This window comes from Oxyura jamaicensis, chromosome 6, assembly GCF_011077185.1.
Source record: "Oxyura jamaicensis isolate SHBP4307 breed ruddy duck chromosome 6, BPBGC_Ojam_1.0, whole genome shotgun sequence".
NCBI classification, from domain to species: domain Eukaryota; kingdom Metazoa; phylum Chordata; class Aves; order Anseriformes; family Anatidae; genus Oxyura; species Oxyura jamaicensis.
The window spans coordinates 4,816,665-4,839,810 of record NC_048898.1 but is presented as its reverse complement, the minus strand read 5'-3'; the positions used below and the strand labels follow the sequence as shown (position 1 = coordinate 4,839,810).

General features: G+C 37.6%; 1 long non-coding RNA gene across 2 annotated transcripts in view; it reads left to right on the top strand.

The window, feature by feature from the left end:
• LOC118169496 overlaps window positions 1–23,146 on the top strand; it is a 149,898-nt gene that overhangs the window by 58,307 nt on the left and 68,445 nt on the right. The window contains exons 5-6 of one of the 2 annotated variants that reach the window (XR_004752157.1): window positions 8,397–8,482; window positions 10,885–10,982. This is a non-coding gene — a long non-coding RNA (uncharacterized LOC118169496). The remainder of the gene's footprint in view (window positions 1–8,396; window positions 8,483–10,884; window positions 10,983–23,146) is intronic. The other variant, XR_004752158.1, reaches the window with a different exon arrangement.

Genomic DNA, 23,146 nt, shown 5'->3' with positions numbered 1-23,146 from the left:
AAAGTGCCTCAGATATTTAGAGGCAGAAGTGCTGTTTCTGGTGTTTCCATGATAAGGAAGAAGGTTTGGACTCTAATTCTCTACTAAATGTAGCCAGTTGTGAGTTACTAATGCAATTTGTATGATAGCTGATCTGTAATAAGATGAATTAAAATTCCTGAAATCTGCAACAGAACAAATATTGTGCACCTGTGCAACTTAAATGAAAATACGTCTCAAATGTGTTAGTTATGATATGGAAGAGTGTCTGTGCTACTTCAGTCCCAGATTACTTTTTTTTTTTTTTTTTTTTTTTTTTTAACTACATTCAGTATGTTTACATTTGCTCCCACACTTTTAAATGTTCCACAGTTTTTGCCGTGGAACAGATCTTAGTATGTACAATGCATGACCATTGCTAGGGCAAAGATAGAGATTTGATAGCTGGATTGGCAGATGATAAATTGTTTCTCATCTCTGCTTGCGCATCTACTGTCATGACTACTGGGGATATCTAGGAAGTGTGAAGAACTGTGCCAAAACTGGCAATCATTCTTCAGTCTCACTGGGCAAACTGTCAGTGAAGCTAATGGAAGTTTCACCAGATTATCAAGCTTTAGATAAGTTCATAACTGTTAACATCACTCAGCAAGGCTGAAAATGTCTCATATATTAAGTATCTATACCAATAAGCTCATCTGGTTACACCTGAATAACTATGAGTTACTATAAATTTATTTGACCTGAGATAAGAACCTGACCTGAAGTTCCTATAAATCTTCCCCCTATTCTGAGCAAAGTACGTATTTCTTCATTTCATAATGCTGTACGATGCTCACTGTTTTGTTAGAAAGTTATTGAGTGATAAAGCTGGACCTTGAGGTAGTTTCACTATGAAGATAAGCTCTCTTCTCATGGTAATTTTAATAGTAAGACTAAATTCTAGTACTGTCACCACTAGTAGCATAATTTTCTAGCGTGGTTTTGAGATTATAGAAAGCACCGTGTCTTACAGAGGGAAGAGGGTCTTCCTCCATTTTTTCTCATTATGACATTTCAAATAATCATTTCTTCTTTCAGGAAATCTAGCTTCCTTGCTCACTTGAATCTGATAAGCTGCTTGTTCTCCTATGGTTATATATATATGTCAGGTTTTCTCATGTCCCACTCAATATGTTTGAAAGCTGTTCTACTAATTCTCGTTCTTGTGCCATTAGGGATTGTAGCATTTCGGCTGTTTCTCCATCCTTCTAGATACATTCTTTTTCAGATGTTCAGGCCATAATTTAATTTGCAAACACTTCAGTGATTTGCTCTCCATGTATATTTCTGAGGATTACAGGGAAGAGCGGAGTTAGTTTTTGAAGGAACTACTATGCAGAGAAACACAACCTGGCAGTTAAATTAAAGGACAAATGGACTGGAAAGTGAACTACCCAAAAGCCTAATGGAGGCAATGTTTTCCTCTATAAAACCTAACACAGGAATGAATCTGAACTTACTATAAGGAACGAGGTTGTTTATAGCAGAAATATACACTTACAAAACAAACAAGCTTATTTTTCTGTGCTTTCTTATTAGTGCTTTTAGGTGGAGAATCCAGAAATATGCTCAATTTGATGGAGAAAATGACACACAAGTTGGCTAGATCTTTTACATGCCATCTTCTCTTCAGCATCTGTCTACACGTATTTCTGATTGTTTGAGGACAGTGTACTTACCTCAAAGGGCTTTTCCATGTCATTCCTCAAAACTGCAGCTCCTTCTGTCAGCATGGCATTTGAGAAAAAGTCATAAAATGAAATTTTTCATCTCTGCACATTCCTTTATTATTATTATTATTATTATTATTATTATTATTTTTTTTTAAAGTAAAATCACAGAATGGCTTGACTCGCAGGGACCTTAAGGCTCATTCAGCTCCAACCCCCTGCGCTGGGCAGGGCCCCCTCCCACCAGCCCAGGCTGCCCAAAGCCCCATCCAGCCTGGCCTTGAACACCCCCAGGGATGGGGCAGCCACAGCTTCTCTGGGCAGCCTGTGCCAGTGCCTCACCATCCTCTGAGTGAAGAACTTCTTCCTAACATATCATCTAAACCTACCGTCTTTTAGATTAAAACTGTTACTCTTTGTCCAATCACCACACTCCTTGATAAAAAGACCCTCACCACTTCTCCTGTATGCCCCTCCTCACCTTGCCTGTATTCAGATTGTTCTCAGCATTCAGATGTTCTGAGGTTATTCCAACTTAGATGTTTTTTTTTATAATTATTATTTTCTATTTTTATTTTTTGAATTTGATCCGCATTTACACCATGACTCAGTGTCAGGCATATGGTAAAAATATAGGCACTGGGATAATTTTTTTTCCCCAGGAGGCAGGTCTGGAATGAAGGTCACTATGCTATCTTGAGGCATTGATTCACAGAGATAGTTGGTTGATCCCTAAACGAGCACTGCATGGCAATTCTTCCAGAAATTAAAGTGTAAATCATCACAAAAGAGATGGTGCAACGATGAGGATAAAGAGTTCCTGATGGTGTCATCTCTATGGGAACTTTCCACCAACATATAACCTCTGGGAAAAGGCTCAGGGAAATGCTGTAGAGAGACTGAGACAAACAACTGTGGCCAGAATCAGAATATGATGGAATCTGGGATAGAAAGAGAAAATGGAATTCAGTTCAGATGTGTTCAGTCATAATTATTGAAAGGCTGAGATAAAATGGGCATAGTGGCTTCTTGGCAAGGCATGGATAGTGCAATGAATAGCAAAATAGTCTAGTGTGCTAGGGATGTTTGTGAGTTGTCCAAGGGAAGAATGGGAAAATATGGGATGAAATTTATATTTCAATGCATTTTTAGTGTTTTGGTATGCTTTCATGGTTGTGAAATTGTTTTAGGGGGGAGATTAGCCACAAAGGATAAAAATAAAAAAATAGAAAAACAGCAACCCATTTTCAGTTGATTGTGCTACCATAACTAGCCTCTGTTCTTCAGTTTTTGGATACTCAAGTAGTAGTAAAAAGTTTTAACTGGAAACCTGTATAAGTCATTGAAAATAGGTGATAGGAGATTTTTATGCATATTTAAAATGAAAAAAAAACCACGTTACAGACGGTAATTGTTACCATGGACATGGAATATGATCAGCTATTACGCTCCTGCATTGAAAAGCAGAACATTGCTGAGTGACACTTACATAGTGCTCCTGCACAGAAACATTTCTTTCTGAAGCCTCCCATTTTGTTCAGGGAAGGAACAGCAATGTTCCAGCTAATTTACAAGTGCGATTATCCAAATTTATACAGTATTTAACTGCACATTTTAGGGATTTAAGATTTTAAAATCATAAACAAAATACTTAAAATCATAAAATCTTGTATACAAGCGCTAAGCACCATATATACCTTCCAAGTAATGACTGTTAGAGAACCACGTTGATAAACATGGAGAATAAACTATGAAATCTCTTCCAGTATTACAAAAGTATTTGTAGCACCAAGATTTCTTTCGATTGTATATAAATTGCCCCGTTTTTTTTTTTCGTAGTGGGTTTATAAGAAAGAACAACAAAAGAGTTGCAGTAGGTGTAAAGGTAAAATTTAAAAGAACATTTTGCATATTGCATATTGCAGTGTGAGAAGGATTTATTAATAAGTAAATTCTGATCACATTTAAAAAAAAAAAAGAGATAAAACAAAAACATTTTATATGAATTTTAAAATGTACAAGTTTTATAGTATTGTGAATTGCTTTCAGAGATAATGTAATCATTTAAGATACACTGACATAAAGACTAATCATCAAATAAGGAGAGAGAAAATAGTGAAATGAAATTTCATAACAAAAATAAAAGAAAAAAATAACAGATCATAAAGGATGTAAGTTTCTGAACCCATGGTGGAGCTGAAAAAAGGCTGCACCAACTGAATTTGCAGCATTCTATTAAGCCATAGTTAACAAACAAACAAAAAATAACAACAAAAAATAGGAATAGAATATCAGAAGGGGACCATGAGATGGTGCAGAGGTGACCGGGTGTAGGACAGTATTGCACACAGGTGAATGCTAAGTGGAATATATTGAAAGGGAATCCTTGTTTGATAATAGCAAACAGAGAATCAGAAACAAACTTCGCTGGAGATTCAGTAAACAAACAAAAACCCACGGGAAGTCTAAGGTATTAATGAGCTATTAAATAGCTTATAAACTTTGGAGAAATACTCTCTTAAACATTCTCCTGGTGTAAAATTGTGCTGAGCTATGCATAAGCTCAGATAATTATCACAGACAAGTGCAAAACCTGCAAATCTGTCCAGGTTATCAAATACAATTCAGGCTCCTGTGGCTCCATATTAAAAAACAAACTGGACAATGCTTGGCAGGGGGAGGGGGGCAGGGAAGGAAATTTTTAAAAAATAAATTAACAAATCTTCAGATACCTGTGTGCAAAACAGTTTTTTTTTTTTTTTTTTAAGAAAAAAATATGCCCATTAATTATAAGGCTTTTAGATTGACCTGAGTATTTCTAGTATTCCAGACAAACTGCACAGAACTCACAAAGGAGCATGCATTAGTTCTTGACGCATAGTTAGGAAGAGAGATTTACTTAAATAACCAAATGTATGTATCTTTGAATAGCTGATACAATAGGAAAAGAAGAAATGTCTTTCCAATGGCAGTCTTCTTCCAGTTATTTGGCACTCCAAATGGCAATAGCGTTAGATTTATTTTAAAATGCCTTTAGATAGAAATTACTCTAATAGCCTACTTATTTTGTCAGTTTTTGATTATGGATCTACCCCTTATGTGCATTTGCAAAGAGGTATCAACGTATAATCATATTTGTAACAATAACATCCTGAGCTCTTATTGCAAGCGGTTTGAAAGTGCTTTATTTGCACGAGCAGATTCTGAATTGCTTGTTGCAGAGCTTTGGGTCTCTTCTGTATGTATGTGTTTCCACAATGAGATGCAGAAGGGGCTGTGTAGGTAAAGGCAATCTCCTGACAGCACAGGTTAGCTTTTAGGAGTGTAAATGGTTTCCTTCAGCAGCATACAGATTCTAAGAAGGAGTATAAACCTATCCTGGTCTGTAATACTGTGCATCGTCTGCTAATTACACTTCGTCATGCTGTTTCTAGCCCTCTCCATCTGTAGATTACCTTTGTAGAAATAAAAGATAATGGGAAGTTCGATGTGAAATTAAAATTTAGGGGAATCAAAGGCAAACTCAAGCCTCACGTTCTTGACACATAAAAGAAGTGGCTTTCTTCCATCATCAACATTATTCCATCTTTGAGCTGATAGCTTTTTTCATGAACATCTACCATCTCCAGCATTATAAAAGAACGCTCATTCCTGAGCATGCTGTGAATGTTTTATGCAGGTTATGCCAGTCTCTTTGCTCTGTCAAAGATGGAGACACAGAATTAGCAAAATCAGGATGAGTGCTATATGACTTGTTTCAAAGAGCCATTTTAAATAGGCTAGAAATGGATCAGATGTGCCTAAACCATTCTTTTAATGTGGGAGTATCTACCTTCTGGAGAGTGTAAAGCCTGTATGTATTTTCTTCCTCCTCATCCGCTTGGATAAGCCTGTGCTTCAGGGCACGTGTTCTCAGAGCTGCTGGGTGCATCCTCTGCAGGGAGGCTGGCTGCTTGCAGGGGTCTCTGGAAGCGGACAGAACCATGTGTCTAGGTTTCTGTGTTTTCAGAGGAGATCTTAAGAGAGAAAGTGATCTGGCTTTAGAATAGAAAATAGATGGGGCCACCTGCTCTCCTCAGCTTAAAAAAGAAGCAAACAAAAATGTTAATGACAACAAACAAGTAGTTCTTTCCATTGCCTCATTGTGCTGAACCATAGCAGTTTGTTGTTGGTTAGCAGTAGTAGATAGTCTTCTTACAAAGATAACAGTAAAAATAGAAGTAGAGTAAAAATAGGAGAGAGCTATAAAAATAGAAGAGATAAAAATAGAAGAGAGCGCTATGGATGGTGGAATTCTACATTTTTGTCCACTGTAAAGCTTTCTTTGATTTTTTTAAAAATATCTATAGAAAAAGGTAATCATATTTTTAAGAACTTCAGAGTTCTCAGGTGTTTGTTCAAAAAAATCCAAACCAATACAAATGCAGGTTCATGAGTGGCTATTGTTTAAACAAAACTAAATAATATTTACTTGTACAGTGCTGATCTGAACAGCTAAGAGCTCTATTTCTATTTGTGATTGGTATTTGCTTCTAGATAAAATTATAGTAGTGATGGATTACTTTAAAAGCTTTTTTTTTTTTTTTTTTTTTTAAATAGTGAAGATACTTAGAGTGTAACACCAATAGCAGCATTCCCTACAACAGAAATTTGAAGTTGTCTTATTTCCCCAGATGAACTACACCCAAAAAGAAAAGCGTATTATATTTCTAAATGCTTCTGCAAATTGCCTTGAAACTTTCTTTACTGGTTTAATAATAATACAACTTCGTAATAACTTTTTCATAAACTTTTTTTTCTCTCTTGGATTCTTTTGATGTGTATGCTATGCAGTATGTCCCTGGTCTTTTCTAGAGGAATCACAGATCTCTTCATGGTGGTTTGAACAGCAAATTCAGCCATCAGGCTTTTTGATACTGCTTGTGTGTGCTTGCTAGTGCATGCTGTATCTCACGTTAGGCAAAAGGCATAATTATTTTAATGTTTATTGTATAATTGCAAGGTATTTAAATATATTTTAATGATGTAGAAGGTTATCTAGCACATAAAGTAGGAGGTTTTGAGGTTGTGTGCCGTAACAATAAAAGTGAGAAGAATGTTGCAAGGATAGAAGTAGAAAATGACAGTGCTCCATATCAAGGGAAAACATAGCAGAAAAGAGTAGAGACTGAAATTAGTGTTTTCTGTTCCCTAGCCCATTACAGCAGGGATCTTTATTAATACAACATCAGAAATAAAAACTGCTAGTCTTTGTAAAACTTCTTAATCTATTTCATTCTTTTCCCCAGTGAAACTTTAGTTTATGCTTTCACTGACCTGTTTAAACAATTTATGTCTACCTTGGAAGCTGATACATAAGAAAAATGTAACTGCTGGACAAACTGTGACTGTTACTGTGTTCTGTTCAGTTTTCGCTAAATGAGATCGCTAAATACACTCTCTCCTGCACCCTCTTTGATCTAGTATTACGATGGGCCTGAAATCCAGACATCTTTATTCTCTGTTGAGGATCAAATGAAAATAAAAACACATTGTAGAATCTAGTCTTCTAGGCAGCGCTCACGTATTCGATATCAGAAAATGGATGATGATAGTGTCATTATATTACTGTGTAGGTGACTGATGAGGTTGCTGTTGCAGATGCTATACAGATCTGGAACAAAAACGAGGTTTCAAACCCGAAGACTACAAAAACTATATGAAATACAAGACAGTGATTTGACACAGAGGTGCAGCATGTCTAATAGTCTAAGCATAATGCAAACCAAATTGCAGCCAGGCAGTCACTATAGTTTATGAATATGTATTCCACAGAGGCATCAGTGCTCTGCTGTATTGAGTAGATACTGCAGAGAGCACTTTTGTCTGGTCCCTTCATTAGTTCCTTAGCAACAGAGCAAGAACTGCAAGACATGGAGGACTCTTCAAAAAGCTGATACAAAGTCAGATCAACTAAGAAACGCTGTTTTCCTTCTTCACAAGTGCTATGCTGGATGCAGCACATTTATTGTGTGAGTTGAGTTGCGGCTTGTAGGGACCTTGGGAGAAATTCCCACTGGACCTACCTATGCACTCTTGCTGACGTTGACAAATGACAAGGCTTCTGCAGGAGCCTTGAATGCAGAAAAGTTTGGCCATTGCCATCAGCATCCCAGCACCCTTCATTTCTTTAGTGGAGTCATAAAGCATAAAGGAAGAACATTTACAGGACTTCTCAATATGTTGAACGTACTGCCAGTGAGTAGCTTGTCTCTAAACTGATAGGAAATCTTCAGTACAAACAGATGGCTGATATTTATTCAGCTCTACACTGAACAACATTTTTTTCTCTTTTCTTTTTACAGCATTCTCATTTTAATCATATTAGTGATAGAGATATTCATGGCAGTTTGACTGCATGGGCAATGAGTGGTCATTTTCTGCTGGAAGTACCTGGCATGTTACTTTGGATACAGAGATTAACTCATCTTCTCCTTTGCTGGACTGCACAAGACAGAAAAATTATTTCCGACAGTGTTGGGATTCAGCTTGTGAGGACAGTTCTGAGGAATGCAAGATGCAGAATGAACTATTTGCGCATAGCTATCGTCATCTTTATTCCAGAGGACTGTGGCCAGGATGGCCATGTGCAATGCCATGATGTTTGCAGAAATGAAATGAAACTTACAAACTACTTAATACATATGTGTGTTTCTCTCTTGGCAGGGACAGGACAGCGATGGCATGCAACTTTGAGGAGAGGACCTGTTTATCCTCTGCCTTCTGATAACTGGCTGGAACTAAAGCAGCAGGTACTAAATAATAGGTAATTGTGATAATTAACTATTGGTGTACTATTTTTAAATTATTTTTTTCTTTCTGGGCATTAATCAGAGTCAGCATGTAACCATCTCTACTCATTGTTCAGAATTATTTTATAAAAAACTTCGCCAAAAACTGACTGATATTCCATGTCATCTGATAGGTATCCTTCTCTTTCTGGTACTAGCAGTGTGGCATAATTAGATTCAGGTTTTAGAAGTTTGCCCTACTATATCATACAGCATTCACTTATTCGTAGGGTAGATAAAGTCTGTGTAGGTGCAGTTTAAAACGTATACCTGCTGGTTAGCCTTAGAGCCTGCAGAATTCTCCTGGGGAAAGGAGAGGCATTTCTGATAAGCCATTCTTTTGATATTCAGCCTTAGTGTTCTAGCCATTAGACCCTACCAGCTGGTTCTATGAGCCACATCTTTTTCAAAATAATTTTCAATAGTTCCATTCCAAGAAAAAAAATAAACCCCTTGAAATCATGTTTTACCAAGCTAGCCAAAGGAAGGAAGAGAATTCCAGCTGGATGTAGCCCTTCGTTTGTTGTAAATAAATTAGATGTTGGCTACATGAACATTTTGTTTCATTTATATTATTTACAGTCCAGGATGACAGTTAACCTTTTAAAAACTTTCATTTAAAACCCAGCTGCAGAAGCTTATGCTTACACCAGGCTCTGAAAACGTCCATTTTTTGGACATGATGTATTGTATACTTCCCTGTGGTCTTTAAATTACTCAGCCATCAAAAAGGAATTTAAATTCCTGTCAAAATAAGTGCACTCAGATGTGCCAACAGAAAGTTTTGCATGAGAATATAGTTCATGTATGCTGGTTGCCATCTAATAAAAAATCAGTCACTTCATGTTCCTAGGTTTGTGATACTTATCATCATAACCAAGTAGTAGATAGATGCTGGGGTGAGGATGTGAGTGGGTAGGAGGGAATATCATTATAACTTGTAGAACACAAATCTCCTAAATGAAAACTGATTCTTGGAAAATCCCAAGTAAAAGCTGTTGACAGTTTCCTTTGTGTCTCTAAGTGGCACTGACCTAAAACACCCCCATGAATTAAGCTGCTCAAGAACAGTGCATGATAGAACAGACATTCTGCCAGCTCCTCGCTAGTGCCTAGCAGGATCCCATCATTTTCTATAAAAGCAGTTGGGTGAGCTAATTGTGTGGCTAAGGAAGCATCAGCAAGTTGCAAGAAATCATTAGTCACCTCTGCAATATACCTGGTAAAATGTTAGCACGTGTAGCAAAGCTGTACCTGTCAGTACCGTGGTATAGTCTACAGCCGGTTTTAAGGCTCTGTACGTAATCAACAGATGTCTGCAGCGATGTGTCCACAAAAAAGCAACCGTCTCTTCTAAGTACCAAGTCCATGCAGAAGAGCTGCAAGAAGAGCTGAAAAGCAGGCCGTGCTTGCGTTATTGCCATGCTATATCAGTGTAACACCTCACAGAGCGAATACCTCAATTTGATCTGGCATGCTGCATGTGATCCACTTCTTTCATATCATCCGCGATATCATCATATCTTTAATATTCATAAATAGTATTAATAGTATTATTTAAAGCCTAAACAGGCTTTACATTTGCCTGCCAATTGTAGGACAGCAAATGATGCTAAGTCAAACATAATGATACGGTGCGAAGGTTAGATTAGGCACTTACTATCTTTAAGAAATTCTATGGTACAAAGCTAATACTTCAAACAAACAGAAACACATTAAAAATAAAAAATAAAAAGGTATGTGAACCGCAGTGTAAAGTCATGGTGGATGGTGGTTGACTTCTGCAATACGCTGCATGTATTTTTAGTGGTTAGGAGCTCTAAGGTTGGTTCATTTGTAGTTTTGAGTTACTGCTTGGGTAAAGTAGGATGAAAAAGGTGCTGCTATGTCAAGTGGAAAATCTTCTGAATTAGTTTTGATTATTCTGTGATAAACTTGTGTCATTAATCTTTTCAGCTCCATAAACAACCACATGAACACCTAATTAGAATCCCTAAATAGAAATAACACTTTGGTCACATTTGCTCATGCTGATTCCACTTGGATGTCCCTGGAAATCTGAATCTGCCTGAAGGCTAAGACAGTGATTTCTGGCAGACTCAATACAGAACGAAGGAATCTACTGCGATTAGCCATACACAAGCAGTGGAGGGATATCTGCACTGTTCTAATACTGATGTTCAAGCTGTGTCACTGAAGGACAGCCTCAGTGCATCTCACTGACATGTTTCCTGCTAAAGAAGTAGGTTTTTGTTTTGTTTTGCTTTGTTTTGTTTTAATCTACAAGCAATACTTCTTTCTCTGTTGTGAGTTACAAAGATTTCACTGAAGACTGACATCAGAGTTTTAATTTTGTCCTGAAGTAATTTGAAGGAAAAGAGAATGTGAAATGAGTCATGAGAAGGGAGCAGACTGGATAACATTGGTTCTGCTTCCCTCTTCCTGCCCTGCATGAAGTGTGGTAGGAAAGGACACTTCACCAAACGTAACGCAGAGAGCAGTAGCTCTCAGTAATGGTCAGAAAAAGCATTTTGCTGTTCTCAGAGACTCTTGTATCTCTTGGTGCTCTCAGAGACTCTTGTATTGCTGGTAATGTTGTCTTATGTACGCGTTCATGTTGTCAGACAGCCACCAAGGAATAGTTGTCTGTTTTCAGGGCAATTTTCGAGGTTTGTTACCAGTTCCTGTGGGATCTGTCTGGTGCATTAGTCAGGCTGTGGGCAAGAGCATAGCATTACAGAAAACCAGCACAGCAGTTTGTTGTCTGCCTCAGTCCTCTGATGGAGCATCAAGTCCATAGGAGCATTTGGTATGAGTAGAGTAGTTAGGGGAACGTGCTGCCAAAATTTAGGAAGTGCAGGAGGTGAATGTGTACTTGTTTGACTGCCTGATGAAAACAATATTATTTTTTGTGTGAACACTGACCAGCCTATGCATGCATCCTATTCTGTGCGACCTCTTACTGCTCCTTGTGCTGCGTGGTCTAACTTCCAACGTGCCTCTGCATAATCTCCAGCTGTGGCAACTACTACTTGTCACCAGTCAGTAATAGCGATTGGTAACTCTAGTGGCTGACAGTCCTCTCTAGAAGTCTGGTATCATTTATACTGCTTTATATCACTTTGATAACTGCCAATTTTGGTAAAACAAGCCTTGTAATTTGTAGTCAGGAATTGGGATTGTCAAAGCTAATAGGTTCTCCATTGTTAAGATGTTCTTACGTGGGAGCGGACTGCTTTTTTCTTATTAAATATAAATACTAGATGTGTAATAAGCATTTAACTCTCATAAATTGTACTGATTGCCTTAGCAACAAGGTTATCAGCATTTCTAGTTTATTATATCGAATCAACATAACAGGAATACTGCTGAGTCTTTTCGTTTATAGTGCAGGTATTATGAGAAAGAGGTTTTAAATAGTATTAAGCATTTTCTTCCAGAATTTGTACAATCCAAACTTAATCATTGGAATAATATTCTTAACAGTCAAATTGCACTCTAATTACCCAGTAGTTGTTCTGTACTCACGCAGCTATGGTGTCACTGCCAAACAAATCATTGAAAGAAATGCTCTGAATGTTTTTTACACACACTGTAAGTTGACAAGCAGAAAAATCTGACAATGTAAAAAGCTTGCTGCTTGTCAATGACATGCTGTTGGGAATTGTTTACAGAGAGTAGTTAGTTGGTAGAGTACAGAGGGCCTGAATCCTATCTGTAATACACGTCCTCCATATAAAGGAACATACACTCTTATTTTGGGACCTTTTGTAGAAGTGATTTGGAGAGCACATTTGCTCCCAGTCTTCCTGAAATACCCATTTCTGTGCAACCGGCATGGCTCTGAATGTAGCCTGTCAATTGCATTTGCTGCCTCTGCTTGCTGCTTAACAAATTACGTCTAGAGCACGACGTCAGTTGGCAATTACTCTATTACCCTTCTCCCAGGGCCTTCATTAGAAAGCACAGGCCCTAGCTGTAGTAGCATCCGTGTGAGTCTCAAGTATACAAAAACAGAATTAACGTTTTCTCTTCCTTTACAGAGAAAGGAAGTTATATATAGAAAAATCAGCTTGATTAGCTCACTGTTTTTCATGCACTTGTTTATTTGCATGGTAGGAAGATTTTTTCTGTGAATGGGAGGAATGTTTTAACATCCCAGTGATTTTACTGAACTGAAAAGATTTCCCTTCTGTATAATTAGCCTTATTTATATGATTAGAGTTTATCTACTAATTGCTTAGTTCTTTTTAGTTTGCCTTCCTAGAATATTCATAATACATCTCATGTTGGAAAGTCAGACATTAAACAAGATGGTTGTTTTTGATATTTTTCATGCCTACACAAGGAACACATTTGCCACTGAAGCACTGAATCGTTGAATGTTATCTAAACACTGCTTTAATTTCAGCATATTTTTCCTGGGTGACATGATGATGAATTCAGGATAAAAAAAAAGTGACCAAATTTAATCAGATAAATAGCCTGGTTGTGCCAAGAAATTCTACAGTGACCTCAAGATATACCAGCTGCCAAACGTACCACTTAGCATTCAGCCACTCTTCTTCAGGTGTCCAAGTAGTATGGAAGGAATGCTGCAGAAATTGCTTTCTCTAGCACTTAGACACATCTTTTCCAAACCTAATTCAACATGTGCAAATGACACTGCCTTTTAAAACCGTAACATGTATTAATGGCCAGCATGGATCTAGTGCATGTCTCTAGCATGATCAAGGCTGTTGTGTATCCCTTATCTCAGCTGCATCAGGGGAGGCTCAGGCTGGACATCAGGGCACATTTCTTTACTGGGAGGGAGGTCAAACACTGGCACGAACTTCCTAGTGAGGTGGTTGGTGCACCCTGCTTCTCAGTGCTCAAGGGGCTCTTGGACAATGCCCTCAATAATGCTTTAACTTTCAGTTAGCCCTGAAGTGGCTGGACAGTTGGACTCGGTGATCTTCGAAGGTCCCTTCCGACTTTCCTATTCTATTCTACAATTTAATCTTTCGGTGATCCAGTAAAAATAAACACGATGCTGGTGAGTGAGGGCATTTAGAATTGGTTACCAAGAAGACTTGAAAGTCATGTAGATAATTTACTAGGATCAAAATGGGACATACTTAATGATGAACTGTGTCTACTTTAAATAGATTTTAAATATTGTATAGATGATCTGAGAACAGCTATGGAATTAGGAATATTTGGAATAGCAGAGAAAGGTAATTTACTGAATCCATAAGCAGCCCTGTCAAACAAACATTCACAAGGTTAGCAGGGTGAAAACTACCCAGCAGGTGGTTCTGTTGCTTTCTTTCTCTCAGAGAAAACAGTTTTCTAAGGCTTCACCATGTGCTGACTTCTGTCCCTCATAATGTTTTTTTACATACACCTGCATTGGAGAGGACTAAATAATTCTGGAAAAAGCAGAAAAACTGAAAAGCCTGCTGAAACTGCAGTGCAACACTACGGTGGTGTCTGTGTGTCTGATCCTCTGCTTGTCTGCATGTGAACGCATGCTCATTTTCCAAACACAGCCTGGCAGTGCAATAGAAGGGAATGCATAATCTATTTTCTATCAAGAAATGGCACTTTCCTTTCAAGTTCATCTCAGCACCATCCTTACCCTACAGGGCTGTTAGCTCAGATGGTAGAGTGTTATACAGTCTTAGGAGAGTGACTTCAGCGTAGCTCATAACAAGAAGTAAATAATTTCTCTATTCCTTCTGTATGCAAAAAGGAAATTAGAGGCGAATGTTACGAATTTTGGATGAAGTTCTTTATCTGTAGAAACTGCTCGTTGGTGTTATTTGTGGTGTTGTAATACAGTGGTGAATACAGGAGTGATAGCCAGGTATGCCAAAGGTTGAAAGAATTTTCCTAACAGGGATGTGATGGAGGAAGCTGAGAAGCAGTAAGGAAAAGACAGTCATTGATACAGCTGTAGAGGATAGCAATATAAATCCATTTTAGAATGCATGTCATACTGTGTAGTTCATTTCGCATATGGAGATAAATTCTATTCCTTAATGCTTAAATAAAAGCACACCTACTTTGTCCACAAGCTCCTCTTTTTGTTTATGATGCTCTAAGAGTTTATTAATGTTGACTCATTTTCTACTTAGATGTGTGTTTTTTACATCACAGAACATGAACATGTTTATATTTTAAAATCAGCTAGTATCTCCCAGTTTCCTATTTTTCTATCGTAACCTTCCATAGGATTGTAACTCATCTGTTCTTTAAATGCATCCTAGGTTTATAGAAAGAATATCAGTTACCTTGTGTACTTCCCTGAGCTTTGGGACAAGCTGCATGTACTAATGCCATGCTTGTTATTGCTATTCTTTTAGCTGGAGGAATGAAATTTATACTGTGTTTGCAGAATGGCAAACCTCCACACTAGTTGAGTAAGTAAGTGGGTGCAACAAGGAAGTAAGTATGGGATGATATCATTCTCTGTTCTTCCTTAAAATCTCTTTGTGTATGTTGTAGTGATTACTACCAGCCATTATCAGTTTTTAAATGACTAGATTTTGGTTTTCTACTACTACTTGTAGTCTGATGTGACAGAGATATATCCTCTTACTCGGTGTTTTCGTTTTGGAAAAACCCAGGCTGCAGTGCTGTCCCAGTTGTCATTATTTCTTGCTAATACTTCAGAGAAATTCTTAAGCTTTAGTAAATTCATCTGATAGGTTATGGTTGGCAACAGAGAAATATTTGAGGAAAATTCTGGTATTTCAGGCAATCTCATCAAACCTGTCAGAACTGTTATTAAGTCATAACTCCCTCTGGAGTGTATCTCTATTTCTTTTAGTGCCTCTGAGATCAGCATTTCTGTTTTACTAGACTGAAACTTTTCTTTTACACAAGATAGCTCCCAAGTGACATTTCTAGCTGCAGCGATACATTCTTCTTTGTTAATGCCAGTAGTGTTGAACAGCATTGGATAGTTGTGTGAATTAAGCTTTACAAAGACTGTAGTGGTTAGGGAGGATCTTCGAATGACTGTCTGCAAAGCACAAAGTACTGTCTCCTCATAAGAGTATAATTTTTGAAAAAATAAAAAAGAAAATAATTTTAAAAAAGCCTTAAGCCTAAAAGGAACATGAAGAGCCTCATTGTTCTCAGTGAGTTATTTATTCACACGCATCATGTGGAACTACAAAATAAGGCAATTTCTTCTCCAAACTCTTTGAAAACACAGGTGACATGCATAGGTGCTCCAGATTTGAACAAGATTTAGAGATGGATTGAAGTTCCTAGTATAGGGGCTCAGATTCAAGTTCTATATGAATAGCTTAATTGTAATTATCGTCTCCAGTCAGACTGGATTGTCATATTAAAACCCTTGGATCAAATGAAATATAGTATTTTAATGGGAAGAGATTTTCCTTATGGTTGTTACCACTGTCAGTATAAGTAATGCTGTGGATAGTATATTGCAAGAAATGACATGTTTCTCTATGAAAAAACAGACGTGCAGGGGATTATAGCAGCCAGGCTTCTGAAGAGCTGATGTGTAGCTAGAGATTTTATTTAGAGATGTTATTTCAGGTACCTATTACAAGAATGTGTTGAAGAAAATGCATTGTGTGACAGATGCAGATGGAGCAGAAGGAACTGTTTCCATGGGTGTAGGGCCTAGCTGAATGGTAGTGCTGTCATCCTGTCCTGCTGTAACTACAGGAGTATTCTGAGTAGGTTTGTCCAATTGGAGAATTCACTGTTTGTAAAGGTTGGATTTAATTAAAACTGTGGCCAGCTGTGATTTATGCAGACCTTTACCAGATTGTTGAAATCCCACAGCAGAGCTACTACGTTCCAACTTCTTCTGTTTCCAAAGGGGAAGTCACAGAAAGAGTCCTCATTTCCGTATTTGAAAACTTAATTCCAAGATCAGTGCTGACCTGCACACAAATGATTCTGAGTTCAAGCTTTTAAAAAGGCAGTGACAGAAGTACAGCTTCTGAATGTATGACACATACCAAATGTCTGTAGAGCTGAAATACATGATTCTTAATGCTACCACGTTCAATTTCAGATAGCCAGCTGTTCAGTCTGTTAAATAAGTGAAAGTCCTGGTAGGGTCTTTGCTTCATCTCCTTTGCAGGACAGCATCAGCTGTCCCTGCCGTTTCTCATTGCCATTTGCCAAAACTAGAGGATTCTTGGTTTCTTCCCAGCATATGTATACTAAAGCATTTCATCTCCCCCGTGGCCATCAATACTTTCTGTGAATGCTGTAAGGATATTGCTTAGGGTGCTAGTATAGCATGTGAAAACAAAACAGCTTTCTTCTCCTATACTATTGTGCTCAGGATGCATCGAATCTTCTGGTTCATGGCCAACATGCTGCTAGCTTTCTAGTAGTGAGAAGTATGGATTTACATTCTCAGCAAATATCTTAAAGGTATTTTGCTGTGCTTATTTGTTATTCAAATAACACAACTGGACACAAATTGACATTGTAGTTAACACCTGTTAACAGCTCCAGTGAAATTATCTAGAGCCTTTCTATAGCCTCTAAGATTTTTATAGAGATTTTTTTCCCCCTAAAAACAATTACATGATAATCTAATTATTTTGTTGTAATTACTCCCATGATGTTTGCAACTGACAGAGATGACATGAACATACTGCTATATTAAACTGAGTGATTCTTCATTTTTAGTTTGTGATTTTTTTCTCTTATTTATCGCATTGATAGGATCAATAAGCTTCTTTTCAGCTACTGTCAAATTAAAATAATATTTTAATATGTATCTATAATACTGCACAACAATAGAAACACAGATGATAGATGAACAGTAAGAAGGAACAAACACGTGGCTTTATGCTATTTTAAACATGAATGTATTACATCTAATTTGTTAATGTGAAACATATTTATGGCCCTGAATTGTTAGCGGAAAAAATACATACTGTAAATTTAGTTTTCTTGTTTTAGTTTGTGGATTAGATACTTCTTTTATATTAATCTAGAAGTTCTAGATTTCCTTTTTTTTTTTTTAATTTCATAGTAGTTGCTGGTGGATATAGAACTGTTTAGGACTGGCAGAACTGAATGAGATTCTCTTTCAAAGAGATAACAGTTTGATTTATTATTCATCAGTATTATCTGGGAAGTCTTAGAAAGCAAATTCCTGCATTGTAAGTTTATAAGCACTTCTGCTTGGCTTTTTGCTGCTGTGTTGGCCAAGCGGGATACCTGCTTGAGCTGGTGTATTACTGGTCTGCAGAAGAACATAGAAGCAGTTGCTGTATTTATGGACATATAACTAGGACACACCACTCTTTTAGGGTCCTCTACATTTAACCCAATGTTAGCCAAAAAATTTCTTAGAAGAGGCTGCTTGAGACTCTACAGCAACATGGGTTAAATTGAATTTTGCCACTTCAAGGTCAGAGGAGAATATAACCTCCTCATTCATTCCCAGTGTTGTCAGCTCCAAAGCTCTTTTTTTTTTTTTTTTTTTTTTTTGGCAGAGAAGAGTCTGTGGACTGACACCAACCATTCCCCTGCTGTCTGGCCCAGCCTGACTGCAAGACATGGGCAGCAGAGGCCATCAAAGCAGGCAGCCTCCATGTTCTCAACCCTCTCCAGCATCTACTCAGCTTTTGCTCTGAGCACTGGCAGGGGACTGAAGAAAAATGAATTTCCATTGATGCAGCAGTTGTCACTGTATCTCAAGTCTGGAGATAAACAAAGAACAGGTTTGATAATGAAGCAAAGGCTAATTGAAGTGGAGAAGGTTTGTGCAGAGTGAGTAAGAAGAATCAAAAAGTGTTGGTTTTCTCCCCTTAATCTATTTTTCTTTCAAATCTGGTGGGAATGTTAGATGTGAAAGAGCTGAAAGGTCACTCAGGTTTAAATACAGAGTAGTAGCTCTCCTTGTAGTTAGGAGAGCCGGTAGTCTTGATTTTAATTAAAATGCATATGATAAAATTAAGATCCTGGTTGAAATGAAATATGAAACCACTTTCTTTAGTATTTCAGGTTTCTCACACCAAATCTTTCAAATAGAATATACCAGACTGATCTTGAGGGCTGAAAAATTTATTTCCAAAGGGTTTATCTGCCATTGGTCATCAGTTATTTAGATCTTTCTGAAATGTTTTTTTGACAGAAGGTAAATTCAAGCTCTGTATACACAGATTGCTTTTGGAGATGAAAGGGAGCTAGCTGTCTGTATGGATATATGTCTTTCCTCCTGAGAGCATGTCCTACTGCACTGGGCATTGGACAGCTAAGTACAGAGGTCAGGCTGTGTGCGACCCTGAGGATGATAAAAGCAAATCGTGTCACTTCTCTGTCTCTTTTCCCCTGCTAATCTGTTTTGCTTGTTAAATCTTACTTGCCATTTCCTTCATCATCTACCTCTGCTATAAAAACCTATTTCTCTTCGCTGCATTTTAACCATTTTTTGAAATCCATTTGAAGAAGTACATTCTGCTTGTACTGTCAGCTGTTTCTTTAAGATCTTTTGGCAAAGGACTTATTGAATGTCTTGTATACATAACTATCACCAGGATTGATACCACCAGAAAATGTATTTGTCCATATCACCACTCACTCTGTTTCTTGTTTGTTTGTTTTTGTTTGTTTGTTTGTTTTAATAGTTTCCACCAATTTCCCTGGTTTATCTGTCTGAAATTGTCCAGATCTCCTTTGGTACCAAAGCAAATTTAAGCCAGAGGATGAATAGGCCAGTTGGTAGTGAAGTCTTGAGTTCCTTTATGCTGTTGGCAGTTATGATGTTGTTCTGGTGGTTATGTCACTGCTCATTTGCTCATTGGAAAGCCTTTTTCAGTGTTGTCTATAATTAATTTTGGTTTTCTCGTACACTGCTGTAGAGATGGATTCTAGCATATGAATTACTCCAATCTCCTCCACCCAAAACACGTGCAAGAAATGTTTTTCTGTTTGTTTGTTGCTGTGGTTTTATCTTATCTAAGCACTTCCTTTATATTTTGGTCATTTATTGACCATACAGATGCTCAGCAGGCTTATATCTCGTGTTTTTTATCCATTTTAAAACCTGGTCTTCCAGGGCTTTTGTTTAGGTGTGCTACATACACATTATACCTGATAGTGTCTGCCCTCTCTGGTTCCTGCAATTTCTCTCCTTCTGCTTTTCTGCAGCATCAAGTTCTTTTGGTTTCTCTTTAAATTTTTAGTAGACACAGTTTGTTTTGAACAAAGTTGTCCCTGAATACTTCATACTGGCTTTACAGATTTTACGTCTGTTAAAAAAAAAAAAAAAAAAAAAAAAGTGAAGAAAAAAACCTCTAGTCCTGTGCACTGCTTCCAGCTGAGCCAAGAGCTGCTTCATCCTCTGACTTTCCTGATTGCCTGTGAGTAGTTCTTCCTGGTGGCTTGCCCAAGCACATTTACCACTGTCCACTGGACATAATTGCAGTTTCCCATTCCTCCTGTGTCTTCTGTCTCCTTCCTCATGTTGCAGTTACAGTCACCACCTTCGTTGCATACTTGAAAACAATGCTGACAGTGTAGTTCTCCTCTTTGTCCAGAATATCAATTCCCGTGGATCAAATCTTACTGACCTGGCTAGGGTGCTCAGCTGATAAGTTTCAAACTGTTCTTTCACACGTGATGCTCCTTCGTACTTGGCACAGCTTCATCAGTCTTTCATATATGCTTTGACCTTCATGTTGTACGGTGGCTGTCTGACTTTTCTTTCCACCAGATTTCCTCGATGCTCATTACAAAGTAAGAAGATCTATCAGAATATAGTTTATCAGCATGTAATTCAGTTTGGGGTTACCGGTTATGTTTACCACCTGCATGCCTAAGTGGACTGTTCACTGAAATATATAGGGAAACACAGTTTACAGGTGCACCTGTTTCAATATTTGAGCTTAAGGATCTGCCTCTCTTAATCGGTCACTCTGCCATTAAAAAAAAAAAAAGACAACAGACATTTCTGATACGCAGTCAACCAAAAATATCTTGAGAACAGCCTGGTGGTTAATTCAGGAGGAGCTTGTGAGTGGAAAGAAAACAGCATAATTTGCACTGCATACCATTCAGTGCTAATGCCTCACTTTTGCTGGTGGCTAAAAAGTGCAGGCAGGTTTCACAATTTAATTTGGCACTAATGAGTTATTACAAACATGGGATCTGTGGTTTTATAGTTGTATTTTCTCATTTCTAAAGGTCTATTAAATATTACGATTTTAATTTTATTGTTTCTAGTATTGAGCTGTTAGTGCTCATACAGTTGTATGTGCAATTCTAAAATAGTATCTGATAGTTGAACATCTGAAAGTAATACTTCTCTTGGCCTCAGATATTTCAAGTCTCACAGTTTGGCTATACAAACCAGTCTGATGTTCTTTTTCCCTCCTTTTGACTTATTTAGGCTTTCTTTATGAGAAAAATGTCTGTGCTCTAACAGACATTATCATTTACAAACCAAATTGTGAATGAAGAATTCTTATCTTACAAGAAATAATGAAAAGTTACCTTTATGTAAAAAAACAGCTTGAGCAAGACCCTGGAACACTCACAGGTTCAGGACCCTCAGAGTCTTGGCTTTTAGCTTTGCTGTTGACTGCATTATTTACACAGCTATAAGCTGCAATACTCTGTTTTAAACTGATGTCAAAAATAGTTACATTTCTCACTATTGCAGAAATAGGTTTAGAACTTCAGTAGCTGGATTTCATTGTGTCTGTTTTGTGACACTCACGAATCTTGAAACCTTATAGATGCAGATTTTGAGAATACTTTTGCCAGGTAACGATGCCATATGTTGTATGTAGACAGATTTGGGAGAGAATTTGAGAAACATACTGCCTGAGAATGGGTTTGTTTTCTTACTGTCTGATTTTTTTTTTTTGTCATAGTTCACATCCTTTCTATTCTGCCATGGGTTGAGCACAGCACAGACCATAACAGAAAAAAAAATCTGAGGTCTGATGATTTATCTCGTGCTACTTAATTACACAGCTTAATTTATGGCATTTCATTAGCAAGGAATTCTCCCTGTAGTCAGGGGCTGCATGTGGGGTAAAATGATCATGTTCTTGCAATAGAAGAAGACCAGATATCCTCCCATGATGCAAAGGCTAAGGTAGGATATTTCTACCCCGTGGGCTGGGGTGTTTCAGAGAGCGGCTGAAGGTAAATAAACTTTCACTGCTACTGAAACTGTAGTTAGAGTGGGCAGGCAGTTCAGCATGTGTAAATGAGCTGGGATTGCAATTTAAATGACGCTTGTGATTATCAGAAATGAGCGCTGGCTCAAATGTATTAGGAAGGTTGAACCTAGCCTTCTGTCCTTTCAAAATGAAATATTTGTAATACACCTGTTTAATGAGCACAATTCCCTCAAAATGAAACTAAAATGCAGCAATTAGAATAAAACCAGCAAACAGGATTAAAAATAAAAAGAAGTCCAACTAGATTAGTAGATGTTCATGCTTTATTTATTTTAATAGGTTTGTGGAGCTAAATCCTGCACAAGTGTTTGAAAATTTATGGAATTCATTTCTAAAATAAACCTCTTGGATGATAGACATGGCTATGATTCTGTTTTGTCTGTGCCAGGAAAGCCTTTGTTTTTGTATTGCAAACTCTCTTTAATAACAGATCTTGTGTTTAGCCTTTTGGCTTCTGGAAGCAAATTGCTCCCATTTTGATACCCAGTTACATGTGGCTCAGCCACATGATTTAGCTTTAAGTTCATATTTGTTACTTGATATCAATTCCTGTCCCAGTGATACAGAGAGGTCTGGAAATGGGATTGTACAGCTGAACCATATATTGTTAATGCAACATAATGCTCACCAACTGCACCTCTGCTGCATTATCCAATGAGCCTGTGTGATAATACTGTTGATTTTGATTGCTTCTTGTACACAGATGTCCTTTTAAAATGTGCTTGATCTCCTGATAGATTTCTAAATATTTCCAATTGACAGCCTCCTTACAAATACCCATTTAAGGAAATGTGAGCCAGCATTTCCATAATCGTATTCAGTCATTCGCATAGCCATCACATTTGAATATAATGAGGAAAACTGGTCATACTAAAGCAGAAACATTAATTGGAAGCAAATGCCAAAAAGATGTTTTCATAATGAATGCATCGATATTTAAGTAGCTTCCCAGCATTTTAATTTCAAAAATGTGCTGGGATCTGCCAACTCACGTGGTAATCTTGGCTAACACTAGGGAAGTTGCACGTATAGCATTGCTCTAAGTAGAGCCATTACCCATCAGGCTTCTTGGGATTCTCTGTATTTTAGAAGCAGTTACTTGTTGCCTTTCACAATTCTGGCAACAAGTATCAGAGAGACTACAGTTGGGGTTTATTTGCTTGGTTGTTTTGTGTATTTTTCCCAAGAGAAAACACTGAACACCTGATGATACCACTCACAGTGTCAGAACAAGGACCTGCAACATTTTATGGAGCCCTGGATATGGACCCATTTACAGCCCAGCTCAACAGAATCTGCCTGACCTGTAGCATTTCTGTGGTTAGTAAGATGTATATTCAGCCTGTTTTCAGCATTTACACAATTAAAAGCCAAGTGTGGGCTCTATTACATGAGGTTTTCACTGATTGTTTGTAATACTCTGCATTGTGCCTTAGCA